The sequence below is a fragment of the Ranitomeya imitator genome, chromosome 5 (assembly GCF_032444005.1).
Source record: "Ranitomeya imitator isolate aRanImi1 chromosome 5, aRanImi1.pri, whole genome shotgun sequence".
NCBI classification, from domain to species: Eukaryota; Metazoa; Chordata; class Amphibia; order Anura; family Dendrobatidae; genus Ranitomeya; species Ranitomeya imitator.
In genome coordinates, this window is record NC_091286.1 from 8,775,797 (window position 1) to 8,799,747 (window position 23,951).

Consider the following 23,951-nt stretch of genomic DNA (forward strand, 5'->3'; position numbering starts at 1 on the left):
GTGGTGTTGAGCACTAACCACCTCCGCAGCGACAATTCACCAGCAGGGCGGGCGGCCTGGTGCCACACAGGACACATGCTCCAAGACTGAATCCCCAAGACTCAAGATCGCACTGCCCCACAAGCACAAAACCACAGCAACAACGGCCTTCTCACGGTACCAGATGTAGACTCTTGCATTTCCCCCTGTTAAAAACCATTCTATTACTCACTGCCCATTCTTCAAGCTTATCTAGATCCTTCTGAATCCTTTCTCTGTCTTCTCTAGTGTTAGCTATCCCTCCTAGCTTTACATCGCCTGAAAAAAATGCATCAGTTTACCTTACCTAGATCATTTATAAAAAGGTTAAACAATACTGGGGCCACGACAGAGCCTTGTGGTACCCCACTTGAAACACTATTCCAATTGGATGTGCTACCATTTATCACCACTCTTTGAGTACGATCACTGAGCCAGTTACTAATCCACCTAACCATACCCTCGTCAGTCCCACAATTGTTCATTTTTTCAATGAGGTTAGTGTGAGATACTCTATCAAATGCATTGCTGAAATCGAGATATACTACATCTACCACATTTCCCTGATCTGCATAGTCAGTGTTTCCATTAAAAAATAAAATTAGTTTAATCTGGTAAGACTTGTAATACACATACGCTTGCTCTGTTTAACAATTTTATTCTTGCAAATGATTATTATAGAACAAATATGGTAGTCTATTTTCTCAATAAGTAGCAATTCAACACATTTTTTATTCTATTTTTCACAAATATTTGGGCTTTTCAGCATTTGCCAAAAAGCTATTAAACAAATAGTAAAAGAGCTATATACACTGATCACATGGAGCGTTTCATCCGACCTCCTCTCACTGATCACCATCAACATCATGGAGACAACACAGAACAGGTTTTTCCCAGAGCTAACAAGATTGATACATTTATTTACATTAAAAGGAAAGGGCAGGACTAAATAATATCATTACCTGAGTTTGCCCACACCATCTGATGTATATTTCTGTGGGGTCATCTGTTTTACCAGAAGGGGTGGAGCTATGCAAATTTTTCTCTATAACCTTTGCTTGCCAAATTCCCTTTTTTCAAACTTTCGTCACTTTTTTGCATTCAATTTTTTTTCAAAGCAGATCTTCCTCAATAATCACTGATCTCAGACACTCCTTCTGAAATTCTAGTAAAGCCATCCATTAAAGAGTTTGTCTTGAAAATGGAGATTTGCATAGCTCCACATCCTTCTTTAAGGTGAGATGGAAAGGAGGGAGGTGAGCTGCATAGAAACCAATGGACTGGATAGATTTGTCTGGGATGTTAAGAGTTAACTCAGAGTTTTAGAATTAGAGAATACCCTTTTTATGTAAAATGTCTAGCCTCACCCCTTCCTGTTTATGTAAATATATGTATCAATCTTCCTGAATAAACCTGTTTTGTCTTTTTTTTGTGAACAAAAGAAAGATAATTTTTTTTTATTATATTTGATGTTCCTGACTTTTGGCTTATAATCTGATGTTGAATATTATTTGTGCTGTATCATTGTTATGGAAAGATAAATGATTGTACAATAATGTTTAAGAAAATGAGCTCAAAGAAGATCTAATATCAAAAGGCTGAAAAAGGAGCATATGTTGATCCAATGCCACTATACAAAAATGTACATATAATTGAACATGAGGTTCTTAGTTTAACATTCTTATCAGACTGTATGAAGTTTCTGCAGCATCATGGCAAACTCAGTGGGTCCTAACTATTGTTACCTTAAAGGAGTGGTGTTGAGCACTAACCACCTCCGCAGCGACAATTCACCAGCAGGGCGGGCGTCCTGGTGCCACACAGCACACATGCTCCAAGACTGAGTCCCCAAGACTCAAGATCGCACTGCCCCACAAGCACAAAACCACAGCAACAACGGCCTTCTCACGGTACCAGATGTAGACTCTTGCATTTCCCCCTGTTAAAAACCATTCTATTACTCACTGCCCATTCTTCAAGCTCATCTAGATCCTTCTGAATCGTTTCTCTGTCTTCTCTAGTGTTAGCTATCCCTCCTAGCTTTACATCGCCTGAAAAATTGCATCAGTTTACCTTACCTAGATCATTTATAAAAAGGTTAAACAATACTGGGGCCACAACAGAGCCTTGTGGTACCCCACTTGAAACACTATTCCAATTGGATGTGCTACCATTTATCACCACTCTTTGAGTACGATCACTGAGCCAGTTACTAATCCACCTAACCATACCCTCGTCAGTCCCACAATTGTTCATTTTTTCAATGAGGATAGTGTGAGATACTCTATCAAATGCGTTACTGAAATCGAGATATACTATATCTACCACATTTCTCTGATCTGCATAGTCAGGGTTTCCATTAAAAAGGAAAATTAGTTTAATCTGGTAAAACTTGTAATACACATATGCTTGCTCTGTTTAACAATTTTGTTCTTGCAAATGTTTATAGAACAATTATGGTAGTCTATTTTCTCAATAAGTAGCAATTCAACACATTTTTTATTCTATTTTTCAGAAATATTTGGGCTTTTCAGCATTTGCCAAAAAGCTGTTAAACAAATAGTAAAAGAGCTATAAACACTGATCACATGGAGCGTTTCATCCGACCTCCCCTCACTGATCACCATCAACATCATGGAGACAACACAGAACAGGTTTTTCCCAGAGGATACAAGATTGATACATTTATTTACATTAAAAGGAAAGGGCAGAACTAATTAATATCATTACCTGAGTTTGCCCACACCATCCTGATGTATATTTCTGTGGGGTCATCTTTTTTACCAGAAGGGGTGGAGCTATGCAAATTTTTCTCTATAACCTTTGCTTGCCAAATTCCCTTTTTTCAAACTTTGGTCACTTTTTTGCATTCAATTTTTTTTCAAAGCAGGTCTTCCTCCATAATCACTGATCTCAGACACTCCTAAAATTCTAGTAAAGCCATCCATTAAAGAGTTTGTCTTGAAAATGGAGATTTGCATAGCTCCACCTCCTTCTTTAAGATGAGATGGAAAGGAGGGAGGTGAGCTGCATAGAAACCAATCGACTGGAGAGATTTGTCTGGGATGTTAAGAGTTAACTCAGAGTTTTAGAATTAGAGAATACCCTTTTTATGTAAAATGTCTAGCCTCACCCCTTCCTGTTTATGTAAATATATGTTTCAATCTTCCTGAATAAACCTGTTTTGTCTTTTTTTGTGAACAAAAGAAAGATAATTTTTTTTTATTATATTTGATGTTCCTGACTTTTGGCTTATAATCTGATGTTGAATATTATTTCTGCTGTATCATTGTTATGGAAAGATAAATGATTGTACAATAATATTTAAGAAAATGATCTCAAAGAAGATCTAATATCAAAAGGCTGAAAAAGGAGCATATGTTGATCCAATGCCACTATACAAAAATGTACATATAATTGAACATGAGGTTCTTAGTTTAACATTCTTATCAGACTGTATGAAGTTGCTGCAGTGTCATGGCAAACTCAGTGGGTCCTAACTATTGTTACCTTAAAGGAGTGGTGTTGAGCACTAACCACCTCCGCAGCGACAATTCACCAGCAGGGCGGGTGGACTGGTGCCACACAGCACACATGCTCCAAGACTGAGTCCCCAAGACTCAAGATCGCACTGCCCCACAAGCACAAAACCACAGCAACAACGGCCTCCTCACGGTACCAGATGTAGACTCTTGCATTTCCCCCTGCTAAAAACCATTCTATTACTCACTGCCCATTCTTCAAGCTCATCTTGATCCTTTTGAATCCTTTCTCTGTCTTCTCTAGTGTAGCTATCCCTCCTAGCTTTACATCGCCTGAAAAATTGCATCAGTTTACCTTAGCTAGATCATTTATAAAAAGGTTAAACAATACTGGGGCCACGACAGAGCCTTGTGGTACCCCACTTGAAACACTATTCCAATTGGATGTGCTACCATTTATCACCACTCTTTGAGTACGATCACTGAGCCAGTTACTAATGCACCTAACCGTATCCACGTCAGTCCCACAATTGTTCATTTTTTCAATGAGGATAGTGTGAGATACTCTATCAAATGCGTTACTGAAATCGAGATATACTATATCTACCACATTTCCCTGATCTGCGTAGTCAGGATTTCCATTAAAAAAGAAAATTAGTTTAATCTGGTAAAACTTGTAATACACATATGATTGCTCTGTTTAACAATTTTATTCTTGCAAATGATTATTATAGAACAAATATGGTAGTCTATTTTCTCAATAAGTAGCAATTCAACACATTTTTTATACTATTTTTCACAAATATTTTGGCTTTTCAGCATTTGCCAAAAAGCTATTAAACAAATAGTAAAAGAGCTATATACACTGATCACATGGAGCGTTTCATCCGACCTCCCCTCACTGATCACCATCAACATCATGGAGACAACACAGAACAGGTTTTTCCCAGAGCTAACAAGATTGATACATTTATTTACATTAAAAGGAAAGGGCAGGACTAAATAATATCATTACCTGAGTTTGCCCACACCATCTGATGTATATTTCTGTGGGGTCATCTGTTTTACCAGAAGCGGTGGAGCTATGCAAATTTTTCTCTATAACCTTTGCTTGCCAAATTCCCTTTTTTCAAACTTTCGTCACTTTTTTGCATTCAATTTTTTTTCAAAGCAGATCTTCCTCAATAATCACTGATCTCAGACACTCCTTCTGAAATTCTAGTAAAGCCATCCATTAAAGAGTTTGTCTTGAAAATGGAGATTTGCATAGCTCCACCTCCTTCTTTAAGATGAGATGGAAAGGAGGGAGGTGAGCTGCATAGAAACCAATGGACTGGAGAGATTTGTCTGGGATGTTAAGAGTTAACTCAGAGTTTTAGAATTAGAGAATACCCTTTTTATGTAAAATGTCTAGCCTCACCCCTTCCTGTTTATGTAAATATATGTTTCAATCTTCCTGAATAAACCTGTTTTGTCTTTTTTTGTGAACAAAAGAAAGATAATTTTTTTTTATTATATTTGATGTTCCTGACTTTTGGCTTATAATCTGATGTTGAATATTATTTCTGCTGTATCATTGTTATGGAAAGATAAATGATTGTACAATAATGTTTAAGAAAATGATCTCAAAGAAGATCTAATATCAAAAGGCTGAAAAAGGAGCATATGTTGATCCAATGCCACTATACAAAAAATGTACATATAATTGAACATGAGGTTCTTAGTTTAACATTCTTATCAGACTGTATGAAGTTTCTGCAGCATCATGGCAAACTCAGTGGGTCCTAACTATTGTTACCTTAAAGGAGTGTTGTTGAGCACTAACCACCTCCGCAGCGACAATTCACCAGCAGGGCGGGCGGCCTGGTGCCACACAGGACACATGCTCCAAGACTGAGTCCCCAAGACTCAAGATCGCACTGCCCCACAAGCACAAAACCACAGCAACAACGGCCTCCTCACGGTACCAGATGTAGACTCTTGCATTTCCCCCTGTTAAAAACCATTCTATTACTCACTGCCCATTCTTCAAGCTCATCTAGATCCTTCTGAATCCTTTCTCTGTCTTCTCTAGTGTTAGCTATCCCTCCTAGCTTTACATCGCCTGAAAAATTGCATCAGTTTACCTTACCTAGATCATTTATAAAAAGGTTAAACAATACTGGGGCCACAACAGAGCCTTGTGGTACCCCACTTGAAACACTATTCCAATTGGATGTGCTACCATTTATCACCACTCTTTGAGTACGATCACTGAGCCAGTTACTAATCCACCTAACCGTACCATCGTCAGTCCCACAATTGTTCATTTTTTCAATGAGGATAGTGTGAGATACTCTATCAAATGCGTTACTGAAATCGAGATATACTATATCTACCACATTTCCCTGATCTGCATAGTCAGGGTTTCCATTAACAAAATAAATTAGTTTAATCTGGTAAAACTTGTAATACACATATGCTTGCTCTGTTTAACAATTTTATTATTGCAAATGTTTATAGAACAATTATGGTAGTCTATTTTCTCAATAAGTAGCAATTCAACACATTTTTTATTCTATTTTTCACAAATATTTGGGCTTTTCAGCATTTGCCAAAAAGCTGTTACACAAATAGTAAAAGAGCTATAAACACTGATCACATGGAGCGTTTCATCCGACCTCCTCTCACTGATCACCATCAACATCATGGAGACAACACAGAACAGGTTTTTCCCAGAGGATACAAGATTGATACATTTATTTACATTAAAATGAAAGAGCAGAACTAATTAATATCATTACCTGAGTTTGCCCACACCATCCTGATGTATATTTCTGTGGGGTCATCTTTTTTACCAGAAGGGGTGGAGCTATGCAAATTTTTCTCTATAACCTTTGCTTGCCAAATTCCCTTTTTTCAAACTTTGGTCACTTTTTTGCATTCAATTTTTTTTTCAAAGCAGATCTTCCTCCATAATCACTGATCTCAGACACTCCTAAAATTCTAGTAAAGCCATCCATTAAAGAGTTTGTCTTGAAAATGGAGATTTGCATAGCTCCACCTCCTTCTTTAAGATGAGATGGAAAGGAGGGAGGTGAGCTGCATAGAAACCAATCGACTGGAGAGATTTGTCTGGGATGTTAAGAGTTAACTCAGAGTTTTAGAATTAGAGAATACCCTTTTTATGTAAAATGTCTAGCCTCACCCCTTCCTGTTTATGTAAATATATGTTTCAATCTTCCTGAATAAACCTGTTTTGTCTTTTTTTTGTGAACAAAAGAAAGATAATTTTTTTTTATTATATTTGATGTTCCTGACTTTTGGCTTATAATCTGATGTTGAATATTATTTCTGCTGTATCATTGTTATGGAAAGATAAATGATTGTACAATAATGTTTAAGAAAATGATCTCAAAGAAGATCTAATATCAAAAGGCTGAAAAAGGAGCATATGTTGATCCAATGCCACTATACAAAAATGTACATATAATTGAACATGAGGTTCTTAGTTTAACATTCTTATCAGACTGTATGAAGTTGCTGCAGCGTCATGGCAAACTCAGTGGGTCCTAACTATTGTTACCTTAAAGGAGTGGTGTTGAGCACTAACCACCTCCGCAGCGACAATTCACCAGCAGGGCGGGTGGACTGGTGCCACACAGCACACATGCTCCAAGACTGAGTCCCCAAGACTCAAGATCGCACTGCCCCACAAGCACAAAACCACAGCAACAACGGCCTCCTCACGGTACCAGATGTAGACTCTTGCATTTCCCCCTGTTAAAAACCATTCTATTACTCACTGCCCATTCTTCAAGCTCATCTTGATCCTTTTGAATCCTTTCTCTGTCTTCTCTAGTGTAGCTATCCCTCCTAGCTTTACATCGCCTGAAAAATTGCATCAGTTTACCTTACCTAGATCATTTATAAAAAGGTTAAACAATACTGGGGCCACGACAGAGCCTTGTGGTACCCCACTTGAAACACTATTCCAATTGGATGTGCTACTATTTATCACCACTCTTTGAGTACGATCACTGAGCCAGTTACTAATCCACCTAACCGTATCCACGTAAGTCCCACAATTGTTCATTTTTTCAATGAGGATAGTGTGAGATACTCTATCAAATGCGTTACTGAAATCGAGATATACTATATCTACCACATTTCCCTGATCTGCGTAGTCAGGGTTTCCATTAAAAAATAAAATTAGTTTAATCTGGTAAGACTTGTAATACACATACGCTTGCTCTGTTTAACAATTTTATTCTTGCAAATGATTATTATAGAACAAATATGGTAGTCTATTTTCTCAATAAGTAGCAATTCAACACATTTTTTATTCTATTTTTCACAAATATTTGGGCTTTTCAGCATTTGCCAAAAAGCTGTTAAACAAATAGTAAAAGAGCTATAAACACTGATCACATGGAGCGTTTCATCCGACCTCCCCTCACTGATCACCATCAACATCATGGAGATAACACAGAACAGGTTTTTCCCAGAGGATACAAGATTGATACATTTATTTACATTAAAAGGAAAGGGCAGAACTAATTAATATCATTACCTGAGTTTGCCCACACCATCCTGATGTATATTTCTGTGGGGTTATCTGTTTTACCAGAAGGGGTGGAGCTATGCAAATTTTTCTCTATAACCTTTGCTTGCCAAATTCCCTTTTTTTCAAACGTTGGTCACTTTTTTGCATTCAATTTTTTTTTCAAAGCAGATCTTCCTCCATAATCACTGATCTCAGACACTCCTAAAATTCTAGTAAAGCCATCCATTAAAAAGTTTGTCTTGAAAATGGAGATTTGCATAGCTCCACCTCCTTCTTTAAGATGAGATGGAAAGGAGGGAGGTGAGCTGCATAGAAACCAATGGACTGGAGAGATTTGTCTGGGATGTTAAGAGTTAACTCAGAGTTTTAGAATTTGAGAATACCCTTTTTATGTAAAATGTCTAGCCTCACCCCTTCCTGTTTATGTAAATATATGTTTCAATCTTCCTGAATAAACCTGTTTTGTCTTTTTTTGTGAACAAAAGAAAGATATTTTTTTTAATTATATTTGATGTTCCTGACTTTTGGCTTATAATCTGATGTTGAATATTATTTGTGCTGTATCATTGTTATGGAAAGATAAATGATTGTACAATAATGTTTAAGAAAATGTGCTCAAAGAAGACCTAATTTCAAAAGGCTGAAAAAGGAGCATATGTTGATCCAATGCCACTATACAAAAATGTACATATAATTGAACATGAGGTTCTTAGTTTAACATTCTTATCAGACTGTATGAAGTTTCTGCAGCATCATGGCAAACTCAGTGGGTCCTAACTATTGTTACCTTAAAGGAGTGGTGTTGAGCACTAACCACCTCCGCAGCGACAATTCACCAGCAGGGCGGGCGGCCTGGTGCCACACAGGACACATGCTCCAAGACTGAGTCCCCAAGACTCAAGATCGCACTGCCCCACAAGCACAAAACCACAGCAACAACGGCCTTCTCACGGTACCAGATGTAGACTCTTGCATTTCCCCCTGTTAAAAACCATTCTATTACTCACTGCCCATTCTTCAAGCTTATCTAGATCCTTCTGAATCCTTTCTCTGTCTTCTCTAGTGTTAGCTATCCCTCCTAGCTTTACATCGCCTGAAAAAAATGCATCAGTTTACCTTACCTAAATCATTTATAAAAAGGTTAAACAATACTGGGGCCACGACAGAGCCTTGTGGTACCCCACTTGAAACACTATTCCAATTGGATGTGCTACCATTTATCACCACTCTTTGAGTACGATCACTGAGCCAGTTACTAATCCACCTAACCATACCCTCGTCAGTCCCACAATTGTTCATTTTTTCAATGAGGTTAGTGTGAGATACTCTATCAAATGCATTGCTGAAATCGAGATATACTACATCTACCACATTTCCCTGATCTGCATAGTCAGTGTTTCCATTAAAAAATAAAATTAGTTTAATCTGGTAAGACTTGTAATACACATACGCTTGCTCTGTTTAACAATTTTATTCTTGCAAATGATTATTATAGAACAAATATGGTAGTCTATTTTCTCAATAAGTAGCAATTCAACACATTTTTTATTCTATTTTTCACAAATATTTGGGCTTTTCAGCATTTGCCAAAAAGCTGTTAAACAAATAGTAAAAGAGCTATAAACACTGATCACATGGAGCGTTTCATCCGACCTCCCCTCACTGATCACCATCAACATCATGGAGACAACACAGAACAGGTTTTTCCCAGAGGATACAAGATTGATACATTTATTTACATTAAAAGGAAAGGGCAGAACTAATTAATATCATTACCTGAGTTTGCCCACACCATCCTGATGTATATTTCTGTGGGGTCATCTGTTTTACCAGAAGGGGTGGAGCTATGCAAATTTTTCTCTATAACCTTTGCTTGCCAAATTCCATTTTTTTCAAACGTTGGTCACTTTTTTGCATTCAATTTTTTTTCAAAGCAGATCTTCCTCTATAATCACTGATCTCAGACACTCCTAAAATTCTAGTAAAGCCATCCATTAAAAAGTTTGTCTTGAAAATGGAGATTTGCATAGCTCCACCTCCTTCTTTAAGATGAGATGGAAAGGAGGGAGGTGAGCTGCATAGAAACCAATGGACTGGAGAGATTTGTCTGGGATGTTAAGAGTTAATCAGAGTTTTAGAATTTGAGAATACCCTTTTTATGTAAAATGTCTAGCCTCACCCCTTCCTGTTTATGTAAATATATGTTTCAATCTTCCTGAATAAACCTGTTTTGTCTTTTTTTGTGAACAAAAGAAAGATATTTTTTTTAATTATATTTGATGTTCCTGACTTTTGGCTTATAATCTGATGTTGAATATTATTTGTGCTGTATCATTGTTATGGAAAGATAAATGATTGTACAATAATGTTTAAGAAAATGTGCTCAAAGAGGACCTAATTTCAAAAGGCTGAAAAAGGAGCATATGTTGATCCAATGCCACTATACAAAAATGTACATATAATTGAACATGAGGTTCTTAGTTTAACATTCTTATCAGACTGTATGAAGTTTCTGCAGCATCATGGCAAACTCAGTGGGTCCTAACTATTGTTACCTTAAAGGAGTGGTGTTGAGCACTAACCACCTCCGCAGCGACAATTCACCAGCAGGGCGGGCGGCCTGGTGCCACACAGGACACATGCTCCAAGACTGAGTCCCCAAGACTCAAGATCGCACTGCCCCACAAGCACAAAACCACAGCAACAACGGCCTTCTCACGGTACCAGATGTAGACTCTTGCATTTCCCCCTGTTAAAAACCATTCTATTACTCACTGCCCATTCTTCAAGCTTATCTAGATCCTTCTGAATCCTTTCTCTGTCTTCTCTAGTGTTAGCTATCCCTCCTAGCTTTACATCGCCTGAAAAAAATGCATCAGTTTACCTTACCTAAATCATTTATAAAAAGGTTAAACAATACTGGGGCCACGACAGAGCCTTGTGGTACCCCACTTGAAACACTATTCCAATTGGATGTGCTACCATTTATCACCACTCTTTGAGTACGATCACTGAGCCAGTTACTAATCCACCTAACCATACCCTCGTCAGTCCCACAATTGTTCATTTTTTCAATGAAGTTAGTGTGAGATACTCTATCAAATGCATTGCTGAAATCGAGATATACTACATCTACCACATTTCCCTGATCTGCATAGTCAGTGTTTCCATTAAAAAATAAAATTAGTTTAATCTGGTAAGACTTGTAATACACATACGCTTGCTCTGTTTAACAATTTTATTCTTGCAAATGATTATTATAGAACAAATATGGTAGTCTATTTTCTCAATAAGTAGCAATTCAACACATTTTTTATTCTATTTTTCACAAATATTTGGGCTTTTCAGCATTTGCCAAAAAGCTGTTAAACAAATAGTAAAAGAGCTATAAACACTGATCACATGGAGCGTTTCATCCGACCTCCCCTCACTGATCACCATCAACATCATGGAGACAACACAGAACAGGTTTTTCCCAGAGGATACAAGATTGATACATTTATTTACATTAAAAGGAAAGGGCAGAACTAATTAATATCATTACCTGAGTTTGCCCACACCATCCTGATGTATATTTCTGTGGGGTCATCTGTTTTACCAGAAGGGGTGGAGCTATGCAAATTTTTCTCTATAACCTTTGCTTGCCAAATTCCATTTTTTTCAAACGTTGGTCACTTTTTTGCATTCAATTTTTTTTTCAAAGCAGATCTTCCTCTATAATCACTGATCTCAGACACTCCTAAAATTCTAGTAAAGCCATCCATTAAAAAGTTTGTCTTGAAAATGGAGATTTGCATAGCTCCACCTCCTTCTTTAAGATGAGATGGAAAGGAGGGAGGTGAGCTGCATAGAAACCAATGGACTGGAGAGATTTGTCTGGGATGTTAAGAGTTAACTCAGAGTTTTAGAATTTGAGAATACCCTTTTTATGTAAAATGTCTAGCCTCACCCCTTCCTGTTTATGTAAATATATGTTTCAATCTTCCTGAATAAACCTGTTTTGTCTTTTTTTGTGAACAAAAGAAAGATATTTTTTTTAATTATATTTGATGTTCCTGACTTTTGGCTTATAATCTGATGTTGAATATTATTTGTGCTGTATCATTGTTATGGAAAGATAAATGATTGTACAATAATGTTTAAGAAAATGTGCTCAAAGAAGACCTAATTTCAAAAGGCTGAAAAAGGAGCACATGTTGATCCAATGCCACTATACAAAAATGTACATATAATTGAACATGAGGTTCTTAGTTTAACATTCTTATCAGACTGTATGAAGTTTCTGCAGCATCATGGCAAACTCAGTGGGTCCTAACTATTGTTACCTTAAAGGAGTGGTGTTGAGCACTAACCACCTCCGCAGCGACAATTCACCAGCAGGGCGGGCGGCCTGGTGCCACACAGGACACATGCTCCAAGACTGAGTCCCCAAGACTCAAGATCGCACTGCCCCACAAGCACAAAACCACAGCAACAACGGCCTTCTCACGGTACCAGATGTAGACTCTTGCATTTCCCCCTGTTAAAAACCATTCTATTACTCACTGCCCATTCTTCAAGCTTATCTAGATCCTTCTGAATCCTTTCTCTGTCTTCTCTAGTGTTAGCTATCCCTCCTAGCTTTACATCGCCTGAAAAAAATGCATCAGTTTACCTTACCTAAATCATTTATAAAAAGGTTAAACAATACTGGGGCCACGACAGAGCCTTGTGGTACCCCACTTGAAACACTATTCCAATTGGATGTGCTACCATTTATCACCACTCTTTGAGTACGATCACTGAGCCAGTTACTAATCCACCTAACCATACCCTCGTCAGTCCCACAATTGTTCATTTTTTCAATGAGGTTAGTGTGAGATACTCTATCAAATGCATTGCTGAAATCGAGATATACTACATCTACCACATTTCCCTGATCTGCATAGTCAGTGTTTCCATTAAAAAATAAAATTAGTTTAATCTGGTAAGACTTGTAATACACATACGCTTGCTCTGTTTAACAATTTTATTCTTGCAAATGATTATTATAGAACAAATATGGTAGTCTATTTTCTCAATAAGTAGCAATTCAACACATTTTTTATTCTATTTTTCACAAATATTTGGGCTTTTCAGCATTTGCCAAAAAGCTGTTAAACAAATAGTAAAAGAGCTATAAACACTGATCACAAGGAGCGTTTCATCCGACCTCCCCTCACTGATCACCATCAACATCATGGAGACAACACAGAACAGGTTTTTCCCAGAGGATACAAGATTGATACATTTATTTACATTAAAAGGAAAGGGCAGAACTAATTAATATCATTACCTGAGTTTGCCCACACCATCCTGATGTATATTTCTGTGGGGTCATCTGTTTTACCAGAAGGGGTGGAGCTATGCAAATTTTTCTCTATAACCTTTGCTTGCCAAATTCCATTTTTTTCAAACGTTGGTCACTTTTTTGCATTCAATTTTTTTTCAAAGCAGATCTTCCTCTATAATCACTGATCTCAGACACTCCTAAAATTCTAGTAAAGCCATCCATTAAAAAGTTTGTCTTGAAAATGGAGATTTGCATAGCTCCACCTCCTTCTTTAAGATGAGATGGAAAGGAGGGAGGTGAGCTGCATAGAAACCAATGGACTGGAGAGATTTGTCTGGGATGTTAAGAGTTAACTCAGAGTTTTAGAATTTGAGAATACCCTTTTTATGTAAAATGTCTAGCCTCACCCCTTCCTGTTTATGTAAATATATGTTTCAATCTTCCTGAATAAACCTGTTTTGTCTTTTTTTGTGAACAAAAGAAAGATATTTTTTTTAATTATATTTGATGTTCCTGACTTTTGGCTTATAATCTGATGTTGAATATTATTTGTGCTGTATCATTGTTATGGAAAGATAAATGATTGTACAATAATGTTTAAGAAAATGTGCTCAAAGAAGACCTAATTTCAAAAGGCTGAAAAAGGAGCATATGTTGATCCAATGCCACTATACAAAAATGTACATATAATTGAACATGAGGTTCTTAGTTTAACATTCTTATCAGACTGTATGAAGTTTCTGCAGCATCATGGCAAACTCAGTGGGTCCTAACTATTGTTACCTTAAAGGAGTGGTGTTGAGCACTAACCACCTCCGCAGCGACAATTCACCAGCAGGGCGGGCGGCCTGGTGCCACACAGGACACATGCTCCAAGACTGAGTCCCCAAGACTCAAGATCGCACTGCCCCACAAGCACAAAACCACAGCAACAACGGCCTTCTCACGGTACCAGATGTAGACTCTTGCATTTCCCCCTGTTAAAAACCATTCTATTACTCACTGCCCATTCTTCAAGCTTATCTAGATCCTTCTGAATCCTTTCTCTGTCTTCTCTAGTGTTAGCTATCCCTCCTAGCTTTACATCGCCTGAAAAAAATGCATCAGTTTACCTTACCTAAATCATTTATAAAAAGGTTAAACAATACTGGGGCCACGACAGAGCCTTGTGGTACCCCACTTGAAACACTATTCCAATTGGATGTGCTACCATTTATCACCACTCTTTGAGTACGATCACTGAGCCAGTTACTAATCCACCTAACCATACCCTCGTCAGTCCCACAATTGTTCATTTTTTCAATGAGGTTAGTGTGAGATACTCTATCAAATGCATTGCTGAAATCGAGATATACTACATCTACCACATTTCCCTGATCTGCATAGTCAGTGTTTCCATTAAAAAATAAAATTAGTTTAATCTGGTAAGACTTGTAATACACATACGCTTGCTCTGTTTAACAATTTTATTCTTGCAAATGATTATTATAGAACAAATATGGTAGTCTATTTTCTCAATAAGTAGCAATTCAACACATTTTTTATTCTATTTTTCACAAATATTTGGGCTTTTCAGCATTTGCCAAAAAGCTGTTAAACAAATAGTAAAAGAGCTATAAACACTGATCACATGGAGCGTTTCATCCGACCTCCCCTCACTGATCACCATCAACATCATGGAGACAACACAGAACAGGTTTTTCCCAGAGGATACAAGATTGATACATTTATTTACATTAAAAGGAAAGGGCAGAACTAATTAATATCATTACCTGAGTTTGCCCACACCATCCTGATGTATATTTCTGTGGGGTCATCTGTTTTACCAGAAGGGGTGGAGCTATGCAAATTTTTCTCTATAACCTTTGCTTGCCAAATTCCATTTTTTTCAAACGTTGGTCACTTTTTTGCATTCAATTTTTTTTCAAAGCAGATCTTCCTCTATAATCACTGATCTCAGACACTCCTAAAATTCTAGTAAAGCCATCCATTAAAAAGTTTGTCTTGAAAATGGAGATTTGCATAGCTCCACCTCCTTCTTTAAGATGAGATGGAAAGGAGGGAGGTGAGCTGCATAGAAACCAATGGACTGGAGAGATTTGTCTGGGATGTTAAGAGTTAACTCAGAGTTTTAGAATTTGAGAATACCCTTTTTATGTAAAATGTCTAGCCTCACCCCTTCCTGTTTATGTAAATATATGTTTCAATCTTCCTGAATAAACCTGTTTTGTCTTTTTTTGTGAACAAAAGAAAGATATTTTTTTTAATTATATTTGATGTTCCTGACTTTTGGCTTATAATCTGATGTTGAATATTATTTGTGCTGTATCATTGTTATGGAAAGATAAATGATTGTACAATAATGTTTAAGAAAATGTGCTCAAAGAAGACCTAATTTCAAAAGGCTGAAAAAGGAGCATATGTTGATCCAATGCCACTATACAAAAATGTACATATAATTGAACATGAGGTTCTTAGTTTAACATTCTTATCAGACTGTATGAAGTTTCTGCAGCATCATGGCAAACTCAGTGGGTCCTAACTATTGTTACCTTAAAGGAGTGGTGTTGAGCACTAACCACCTCCGCAGCGACAATTCACCAGCAGGGCGGGCGGCCTGGTGCCACACAGGACACATGCTCCAAGACTGAGTCCCCAAGACTCAAGATCGCACTGCCCCACAAGCACAAAACCACAGCAACAACGGCCTTCTCACGGTACCAGATGTAGACTCTTGCATTTCCCCCTGTTAAAAACCATTCTATTACTCACTGCCCATTCTTCAAGCTTATCTAGATCCTTCTGAATCCTTTCTCTGTCTTCTCTAGTGTTAGCTATCCCTCCTAGCTTTACATCGCCTGAAAAAAATGCATCAGTTTACCTTACCTAGATCATTTATAAAAAGGTTAAACAATTCTGGGGCCACGACAGAGCCTTGTGGTACCCCACTTGAAACACTATTCCAATTGGATGTGCTACCATTTATCACCACTCTTTGAGTACGATCACTGAGCCAGTTACTAATCCACCTAACCATACCCTCGTCAGTCCCACAATTGTTCATTTTTTCAATGAGGTTAGTGTGAGATACTCTATCAAATGCATTGCTGAAATCGAGATATACTACATCTACCACATTTCCCTGATCTGCATAGTCAGCGTTTCCATTAAAACATAAAATTAGTTTAATCTGGTAAGACTTGTAATACACATACGCTTGCTCTGTTTAACAATTTTATTCTTGCAAATGATTATTATAGAACAAATATGGTAGTCTATTTTCTCAATAAGTATTAATTCAACACATTTTTTATTCTATTTTTCACAAATATTTGGGCTTTTCAGCATTTGCCAAAAAGCTATTAAACAAATAGTAAAAGAGCTATATACACTGATCACATGGAGCGTTTCATCCGACCTCCCCTCACTGATCACCATCAACATCATGGAGACAACACAGAACAGGTTTTTCCCAGAGCTAACAAGATTGATACATTTATTTACATTAAAAGGAAAGGGCAGAACTAATTAATATCATTACCTGAGTTTGCCCACACCATCCTGATGTATATTTCTGTGGGGTCATCTTTTTTACCAGAAGGGGTGGAGCTATGCAAATTTTTCTCTATAACCTTTGCTTGCCAAATTCCCTTTTTTCAAACTTTGGTCACTTTTTTGCATTCAATTTTTTTTCAAAGCAGATCTTCCTCCATAATCACTGATCTCAGACACTCCTAAAATTCTAGTAAAGCCATCCATTAAAGAGTTTGTCTTGAAAATGGAGATTTGCATAGCTCCACCTCCTTCTTTAAGATGAGATGGAAAGGAGGGAGGTGAGCTGCATAGAAACCAATGGACTGGAGAGATTTGCCTGGGATGTTAAGAGTTAACTCAGAGTTTTAGAATTTGAGAATACCCTTTTTATGTAAAATGTCTAGCCTCACCCCTTCCTGTTTATGTAAATATATGTTTCAATCTTCCTGAATAAACCTGTTTTGTCTTTTTTTTGTGAACAAAAGAAAGATAATTTTTTTTAATTATATTTGATGTTCCTGACTTTTGGCTTATAATCTGATGTTGAATATTATTTGTGCTGTATCATTGTTATGAAAAGATAAATGATTGTACAATAATGTTTAAGAAAATGATCTCAAAGAAGATCTAATATCAAAAGGCTGAAAAAGGAGCATATGTTGATCCAATGCCACTATACAAAAATGTACATATTATTGAACATGAGGTTCTTAGTTTAACATTCTTATCAGACTGTATGAAGTTTCTGCAGCATCATGGCAAACTCAGTGGGTCCTAACTATTGTTACCTTAAAGGAGTGGTGTTGAGCACTAACCACCTCCGCAGCGACAATTCACCAGCAGGGCCGGCGTCCTGGAGCCACACAGCACACATGCTCCAAGACTGAGTCCCCAAGACTCAAGATCGCACTGCCCCACAAGCACAAAACCACAGCAACAACGGCCTCCTCACGGTACCAGATGTAGACTCTTGCATTTCCCCCTGTTAAAAACCATTCCATTACTCACTGCCCATTCTTCAAGCTCATCTAGATCCTTTTGAATTCTTTCTCTGTCTTCTCTAGTGTAGCTATCCCTCCTAGCTTTACATCGCCTGAAAAATTGCATCAGTTTACCTTACCTAGATCATTTATAAAAAGGTTAAACAATACTGGGGCCACGACAGAGCCTTGTGGTACCCCACTTGAAACACTATTCCAATTGGATGTGCTACCATTTATCACCACTCTTTGAGTATGATCACTGAGCCAGTTACTAATCCACCTAACCGTACCCTCGTCAGTCCCACAATTGTTCATTTTTTCAATGAGGATAGTGTGAGATACTCTATCAAATGCGTTACTGAAATCGAGATATACTTTATCTACCACATTTCCCTGATCTGCATAGTCAGTGTTTCCATTACAAAAAACAATTAGTTTAATCTGGTAAGACTTGTAATACACATGCTTGCTCTGTTTAACAATTTTATTCTTGCAAATGTTTATAGAACAATTATAGTAATCTATTTTCTCAATAAGTAGCAATTCAACGCATTTTTTATTCTATTTTTCACAAATATTTGGGCTTTTCTGCATTTGCCAAAAAGCTGTTAAACAAATAGTAAAAGAGCTATAAACACTGATCACATGGAGCGTTTCATCCGACCTCCCCTCACTGATCACCATCAACATCATGGAGACAACACAGAACAGGTTTTTCCCAGAGGATACAAGATTGATACATTTATTTACATTAAAAGGAAAGGGCAGGACTAAATAATATCATTACCTGAGTTTGCCCACACCATCTGATGTATATTTCTGTGGGGTCATCTGTTTTACCAGAAGGGGTGGAGATATGCAAATTTTTCTCTATAACCTTTGCTTGCCAAATTCCCTTTTTTCAAACTTTGGTCACTTTTTTTGCATTCAAATTTTTTTCAAAGCAGATCTTCCTCCATAATCACTGATCTCAGACACTCCTTCTGAAATTCTAGTAAAGCCATCCATTAAAGAGTTTGTCTTGAAAATGGAGATTTGCATAGCTCCACCTCCTTCTTTAAGATGAGATGGAAAGGAGGGAGGTGAGCTGCATAGAAACCAATGGACTGGAGAGATTTGTCTGGGATGTTAAGAGTTAACTCAAAGTTTAAGAATTTGAGAATACCCTTTTTATGTAAAATGTCTAGCCTCACCCCTTCCTGTTTATGTAAATATATGTATCAATCTTCCTGAATAAACCTGTTTTGTCTTTTTTTGTGAACAAAAGAAAGATAATTTTTTTTTATTTTATTTGATGTTCCTGACTTTTGGCTTATAATCTGATGTTGAATATGATTTGTGCTGTATCATTGTTATGGAAAGATAAATGATTGTACAATAATGTTTACGAAAATGAGCTCAAAGAAGATCTAATATCAAAAGGCTGAAAAGGAGCATATGTTGATCCAATGCCACTATACAAAAATGTACATATAATTGAACATGAGGTTCTTAGTTTAACATTCTTACCAGACTGTATGAAGTTGCTGCAGCGTCATGGCAAACTCAGTGGGTCCTAACTATTGTTACCTTAAAGGAGTGGTGTTGAGCACTAACCACCTCCGCAACGACAAGTCACCAGCAGGGCGGGCGTCCTGGTGCCACACAGCACACATGCTCCAAGACTGAGTCCCCAAGACTCAAGATCGCACTGCCCCACAAGCACAAAACCACAGCAACAACGGCCTCCTCACGGTACCAGATGTAGACTCTTGCATTTCCCCCTGTTAAAAACCATTCTATTACTCACTGCCCATTCTTCAAGCTCATCTAGATCCTTCTGAATCCTTTCTCTGTCTTCTCTAGTGTTAGCTATCCCTCCTAGCTTTACATCGCCTGAAAAATTGCATCAGTTTACCTTACCTAGATCATTTATAAAAAGGTTAAACAATACTGGGGCCACAACAGAGCCTTGTGGTACCCCACTTGAAACACTATTCCAATTGGATGTGCTACCATTTATCACCACTCTTTGAGTACGATCACTGAGCCAGTTACTAATCCACCTAACCGTACCCTCGTCAGTCCCACAATTGTTCATTTTTTCAATGAGGATAGTGTGAGATACTCTATCAAATGCGTTACTGAAATCGAGATATACTATATCTACCACATTTCCCTGATCTGCATAGTCAGTGTTTCCATTAAAAAATAAAATTAGTTTAATCTGGTAAGACTTGTAATACACATACGCTTGCTCTGTTTAACAATTTTATTCTTGCAAATGTTTATAGAACAATTATGGTAGTCTATATTCTCAATAAATAGCAATTCAAGACCTTTTTTATTCTATATTTCAGAAATATTTGGGCTTTTCAGCATTTGCCAAAAAGCTGTTAAACAAATAGTAAAAGAGCTATAAACACTGATCACATGGAGCGTTTCATCCGACCTCCCCTCACTGATCACCATCAACATCATGGAGACAACACAGAACAGGTTTTTCCTAGAGGATACAAGATTGATACATTTATTTACATTAAAAGGAAAGGGCAGAACTAAATAATATCATTACCTAAGTTTGCCCACACCATCCTGATGTATATTTCTGTGGGGTCATCTGTTTTACCAGAAGGGGTGGAGCTATGCAAATTTTTCTCTATAACCTTTGCTTGCCAAATTCCCTTTTTTCAAACTTTGGTAACTTTTTTGCATTCAATTTTTTTTCAAAGCAGATCTTCCTCCATAATCACTGATCTCAGACACTCCTTCTGAAATTCTAGTAAAGCCATCCATTAAAGAGTTTGTCTTGAAAACGGAGATTTGCATAGCTCCACCTCCTTCTTTAAGATGAGATGGAAAGGAGGGAGGTGAGCTGCATAGAAACCAATGGACTGGAGAGATTTGTCTGGGATGTTAAGAGTTAACTCAAAGTTTAAGAATTTGAGAATAGCCTTTTTATGTAAAATGTCTAGCCTCACCCCTTCCTGTTTATGTAAATATATGTATCAATCTTCCTGAATAAACCTGTTTTGTCTTTTTTTGTGAACAAAACAAAGATAATTTTTTTTATTATATTTGATGTTCCTGACTTTTGGCTTATAATCTGATGTTGAATATTATTTGTGCTGTATCATTGTTATGGAAAGATAAATGATTGTACAATAATGTTTAAGAAAATGAGCTCAAAGAAGATCTAATATCAAAAGGCTGAAAAAGGAGCATATGTTGATCCAATGCCACTATACAAAAATGTACATATAATTGAACATGAGGTTCTTAGTTTAACATTCTTATCAGACTGTATGAAGTTGCTTTAGTGTCATGGCAAACTCAGTGGGTCCTAACTATTATTACCTTAAAGGAGTGGTGTTGAGCACTAACCACATCCGCAGCGACAAGTCACCAGCAGGGCGGGCGTCCTGGTGCCACACAGCACACATGCTCCAAGACTGAGTCCCCAAGACTCAAGATCGCACTGCCCCACAAGCACAAAACCACAGCAACAACGGCCTCCTCACGGTACCAGATGTAGACTCTTGCATTTCCCCCTGTTAAAAACCATTCTATTACTCACTGCCCATTCTTCAAGCTCATCTAGATCCTTCTGAATCCTTTCTCTGTCTTCTCTAGTGTTAGCTATCCCTCCTAGCTTTACATCGCCTGAAAAAATGCATCAGTTTACCTTACCTAGATCATTTATAAAAAGTTTAAACAATACTGGGGCCACGACAGAGCCTTGTGGTACCCCACTTGAAACACTATTCCAATTGGATGTGCTACCATTTATCACCACTCTTTGAGTACGATCACTGAGCCAGTTACTAATGCACCTAACCGTTCCCTCGTCAGTCCCACAATTATTCATTTTTTCAATGAGGATAGTGTGAGATACGCTATCAAATGCGTTACTGAAATCGAGATATACTTTATTTACCACATTTCCCTGATCTGCATAGTCAGTGTTTCAATTAAAAAAGAAAATTAGTTTAATCTGGTAAGACTTGTAATACACATACGCTTGCTCTGTTTAACAATTTTATTCTTGCAAATGTTTATAGAACAATTATGGTAGTCTATTTTCTCAATAAGTAGCAATTCAACACATCTTTTATTCTATTTTTCACAAATATTTGGGCTTTTTAGCATTTGCCAAAAAGCTGTTAAACAAATAGTAAAAGAGCTATAAACACTGATCACATGGCGCGTTTCATCCGACCTCCCCTCACTGATCACCATCAACATCATAGAGACAACACAGAACAGGTTTTTCCCAGAGCTAACAAGATTGATACATTTATTTACATTAAAAGGAAAGGGCAGAACTAATTAATATCATTACCTGAGTTTGCCCACACCATCCTGATGTATATTTCTGTGGGGTCATCTTTTTTACCAGAAGGGGTGGAGCTATGCAAATTTTTCTCTATAACCTTTGCTTGCCAAATTCCCTTTTTTCAAACTTTGGTCACTTTTTTGCATTCAATTTTTTTTTCAAAGCAGATCTTCCTCCAGAATCACTGATCTCAGACACTTCTTCTAAAATTCTAGTAAAGCCATCCATTAAAGAGTTTGTCTTGAAAATGGAGATTTGCATAGCTCCACCTCCTTCATTAAGATGAGATGGAAAGGAGGGAGGTGAGCTGCATAGAAACCAATGGACTGGAGAGATTTGTCTGGGATGTTAAGAGTTAACTCAGAGTTTTAGAATTTGAGAATACCCTTTTTATGTAAAATGTCTAGCCTCACTCCTTCCTGTTTATGTAAATATATGTATCAATCTTCCTGAATAAACCTGTTTTGTCTTTTTTTGTGAACAAAAGAAAGATAATTTGTTTTATTATATTTGATGTTCCTGACTTTTGGCTTATAATCTTATGTTGAATATTATTTGTGCTGTATCATTGTTATGGAAAGATAAATGATTGTACAATAATGTTTAAGAAAATGAGCTCAAAGAAGATCTAATATCAAAAGGCTGAAAAAGGAGCATATGTTGATCCAATGCCACTATACAAAAATGTACATATAATTGAACATGAGGTTCTTAGTTTAACATTCTTATCAGACTGTATGAAGTTTCTGCAGCATCATGGAAAACTCAGTGGGTCCTAACTATTGTTACCTTAAAGGAGTGGTGTTGAGCACTAACCACCTCCGCAGCGACAATTCACCAGCAGGGCGGGTGGACTGGTGCCACACAGCACACATGCTCCAAGACTGAGTCCCCAAGACTCAAGATCGCACTGCCCCACAAGCACAAAACCACAGCAACAATGGCCTCCTCACGGTACCAGATGTAGACTCTTGCATTTCCCCCTGTTAAAAACCATTCTATTACTCACTGCCCATTCTTCAAGCTCATCTAGATCCTTCTGAATCCTTTCTCTGTCTTCTCTAGTGTTAGCTATCCCTCCTAGCTTTACATTGCCTGAAAGATTGCATCAGTTTACCTTACCTAGATCATTTATAAAAAGGTTAAACAATACTGGGGCCACGACAGAGCCTTGTGGTACCCCACTTGAAACACTATTCCAATTGGATGTGCTACCATTTATCACCACTCTTTGAGTACGATCACTGAGCCAGTTACTAATCCACCTAACCGTACCCTCGTCAGTCCCACAATTGTTCATTTTTTCAATGAGGATAGTGTGAGATACTCTATCAAATGCGTTACTGAAATCGAGATATACTATATCTACCACATTTCCCTGATCTGCATAGTCAGTGTTTCCATTACAAAAAAAAAATTAGTTTAATCTGTTAAGACTTGTAATACACATACGCTTGCTCTGTTTAACAATTTTATTCTTGCAAATGATTATAGAACAATTATGGTAGTCTATTTTCTCAATAAGTAGCAATTCAACATATTTTTTATTCTATTTTTCAGAACTATTTGGGCTTTTCAGCATTTGCCAAAAAGCTGTTAAACACATAGTAAAAATGCTATAAACACTGATCACATGGAGCGTTTCATCAGACCTCCCCTCACTGATCACCATCAACATCATGGAGACAACACAGAACAGGTTTTTCCCAGAGGATACAAGATTGATACATTTATTTACATTAAAAGGAAAGGGCAGGACTAA

The 23,951-nt window shown here is 37.3% G+C and overlaps 13 pseudogenes; all 13 read right to left on the bottom strand.

Moving 5' to 3' along the window:
• Window positions 1-771: 771 nt before the first annotated feature.
• Window positions 772-833, bottom strand: LOC138639829 (U7 small nuclear RNA; annotated as a pseudogene).
• Window positions 834-2,539: 1,706 nt separating this feature from the next.
• On the bottom strand, window positions 2,540-2,601 carry LOC138639807 (U7 small nuclear RNA; annotated as a pseudogene).
• Window positions 2,602-4,307: 1,706 nt separating this feature from the next.
• On the bottom strand, window positions 4,308-4,368 carry LOC138639834 (U7 small nuclear RNA; annotated as a pseudogene).
• A 1,706-nt stretch (window positions 4,369-6,074) lies between these two features.
• Window positions 6,075-6,136, bottom strand: LOC138639817 (U7 small nuclear RNA; annotated as a pseudogene).
• A 1,707-nt stretch (window positions 6,137-7,843) lies between these two features.
• On the bottom strand, window positions 7,844-7,905 carry LOC138639808 (U7 small nuclear RNA; annotated as a pseudogene).
• A 1,708-nt stretch (window positions 7,906-9,613) lies between these two features.
• On the bottom strand, window positions 9,614-9,675 carry LOC138639809 (U7 small nuclear RNA; annotated as a pseudogene).
• A 1,706-nt stretch (window positions 9,676-11,381) lies between these two features.
• On the bottom strand, window positions 11,382-11,443 carry LOC138639810 (U7 small nuclear RNA; annotated as a pseudogene).
• A 1,708-nt stretch (window positions 11,444-13,151) lies between these two features.
• LOC138639812 (U7 small nuclear RNA) lies at window positions 13,152-13,213 on the bottom strand (annotated as a pseudogene).
• Window positions 13,214-14,920: 1,707 nt separating this feature from the next.
• On the bottom strand, window positions 14,921-14,982 carry LOC138639813 (U7 small nuclear RNA; annotated as a pseudogene).
• A 1,707-nt stretch (window positions 14,983-16,689) lies between these two features.
• LOC138639831 (U7 small nuclear RNA) lies at window positions 16,690-16,751 on the bottom strand (annotated as a pseudogene).
• A 1,701-nt stretch (window positions 16,752-18,452) lies between these two features.
• LOC138639832 (U7 small nuclear RNA) lies at window positions 18,453-18,514 on the bottom strand (annotated as a pseudogene).
• A 1,705-nt stretch (window positions 18,515-20,219) lies between these two features.
• Window positions 20,220-20,281, bottom strand: LOC138639814 (U7 small nuclear RNA; annotated as a pseudogene).
• A 1,705-nt stretch (window positions 20,282-21,986) lies between these two features.
• Window positions 21,987-22,048, bottom strand: LOC138639816 (U7 small nuclear RNA; annotated as a pseudogene).
• Window positions 22,049-23,951: the final 1,903 nt, after the last annotated feature.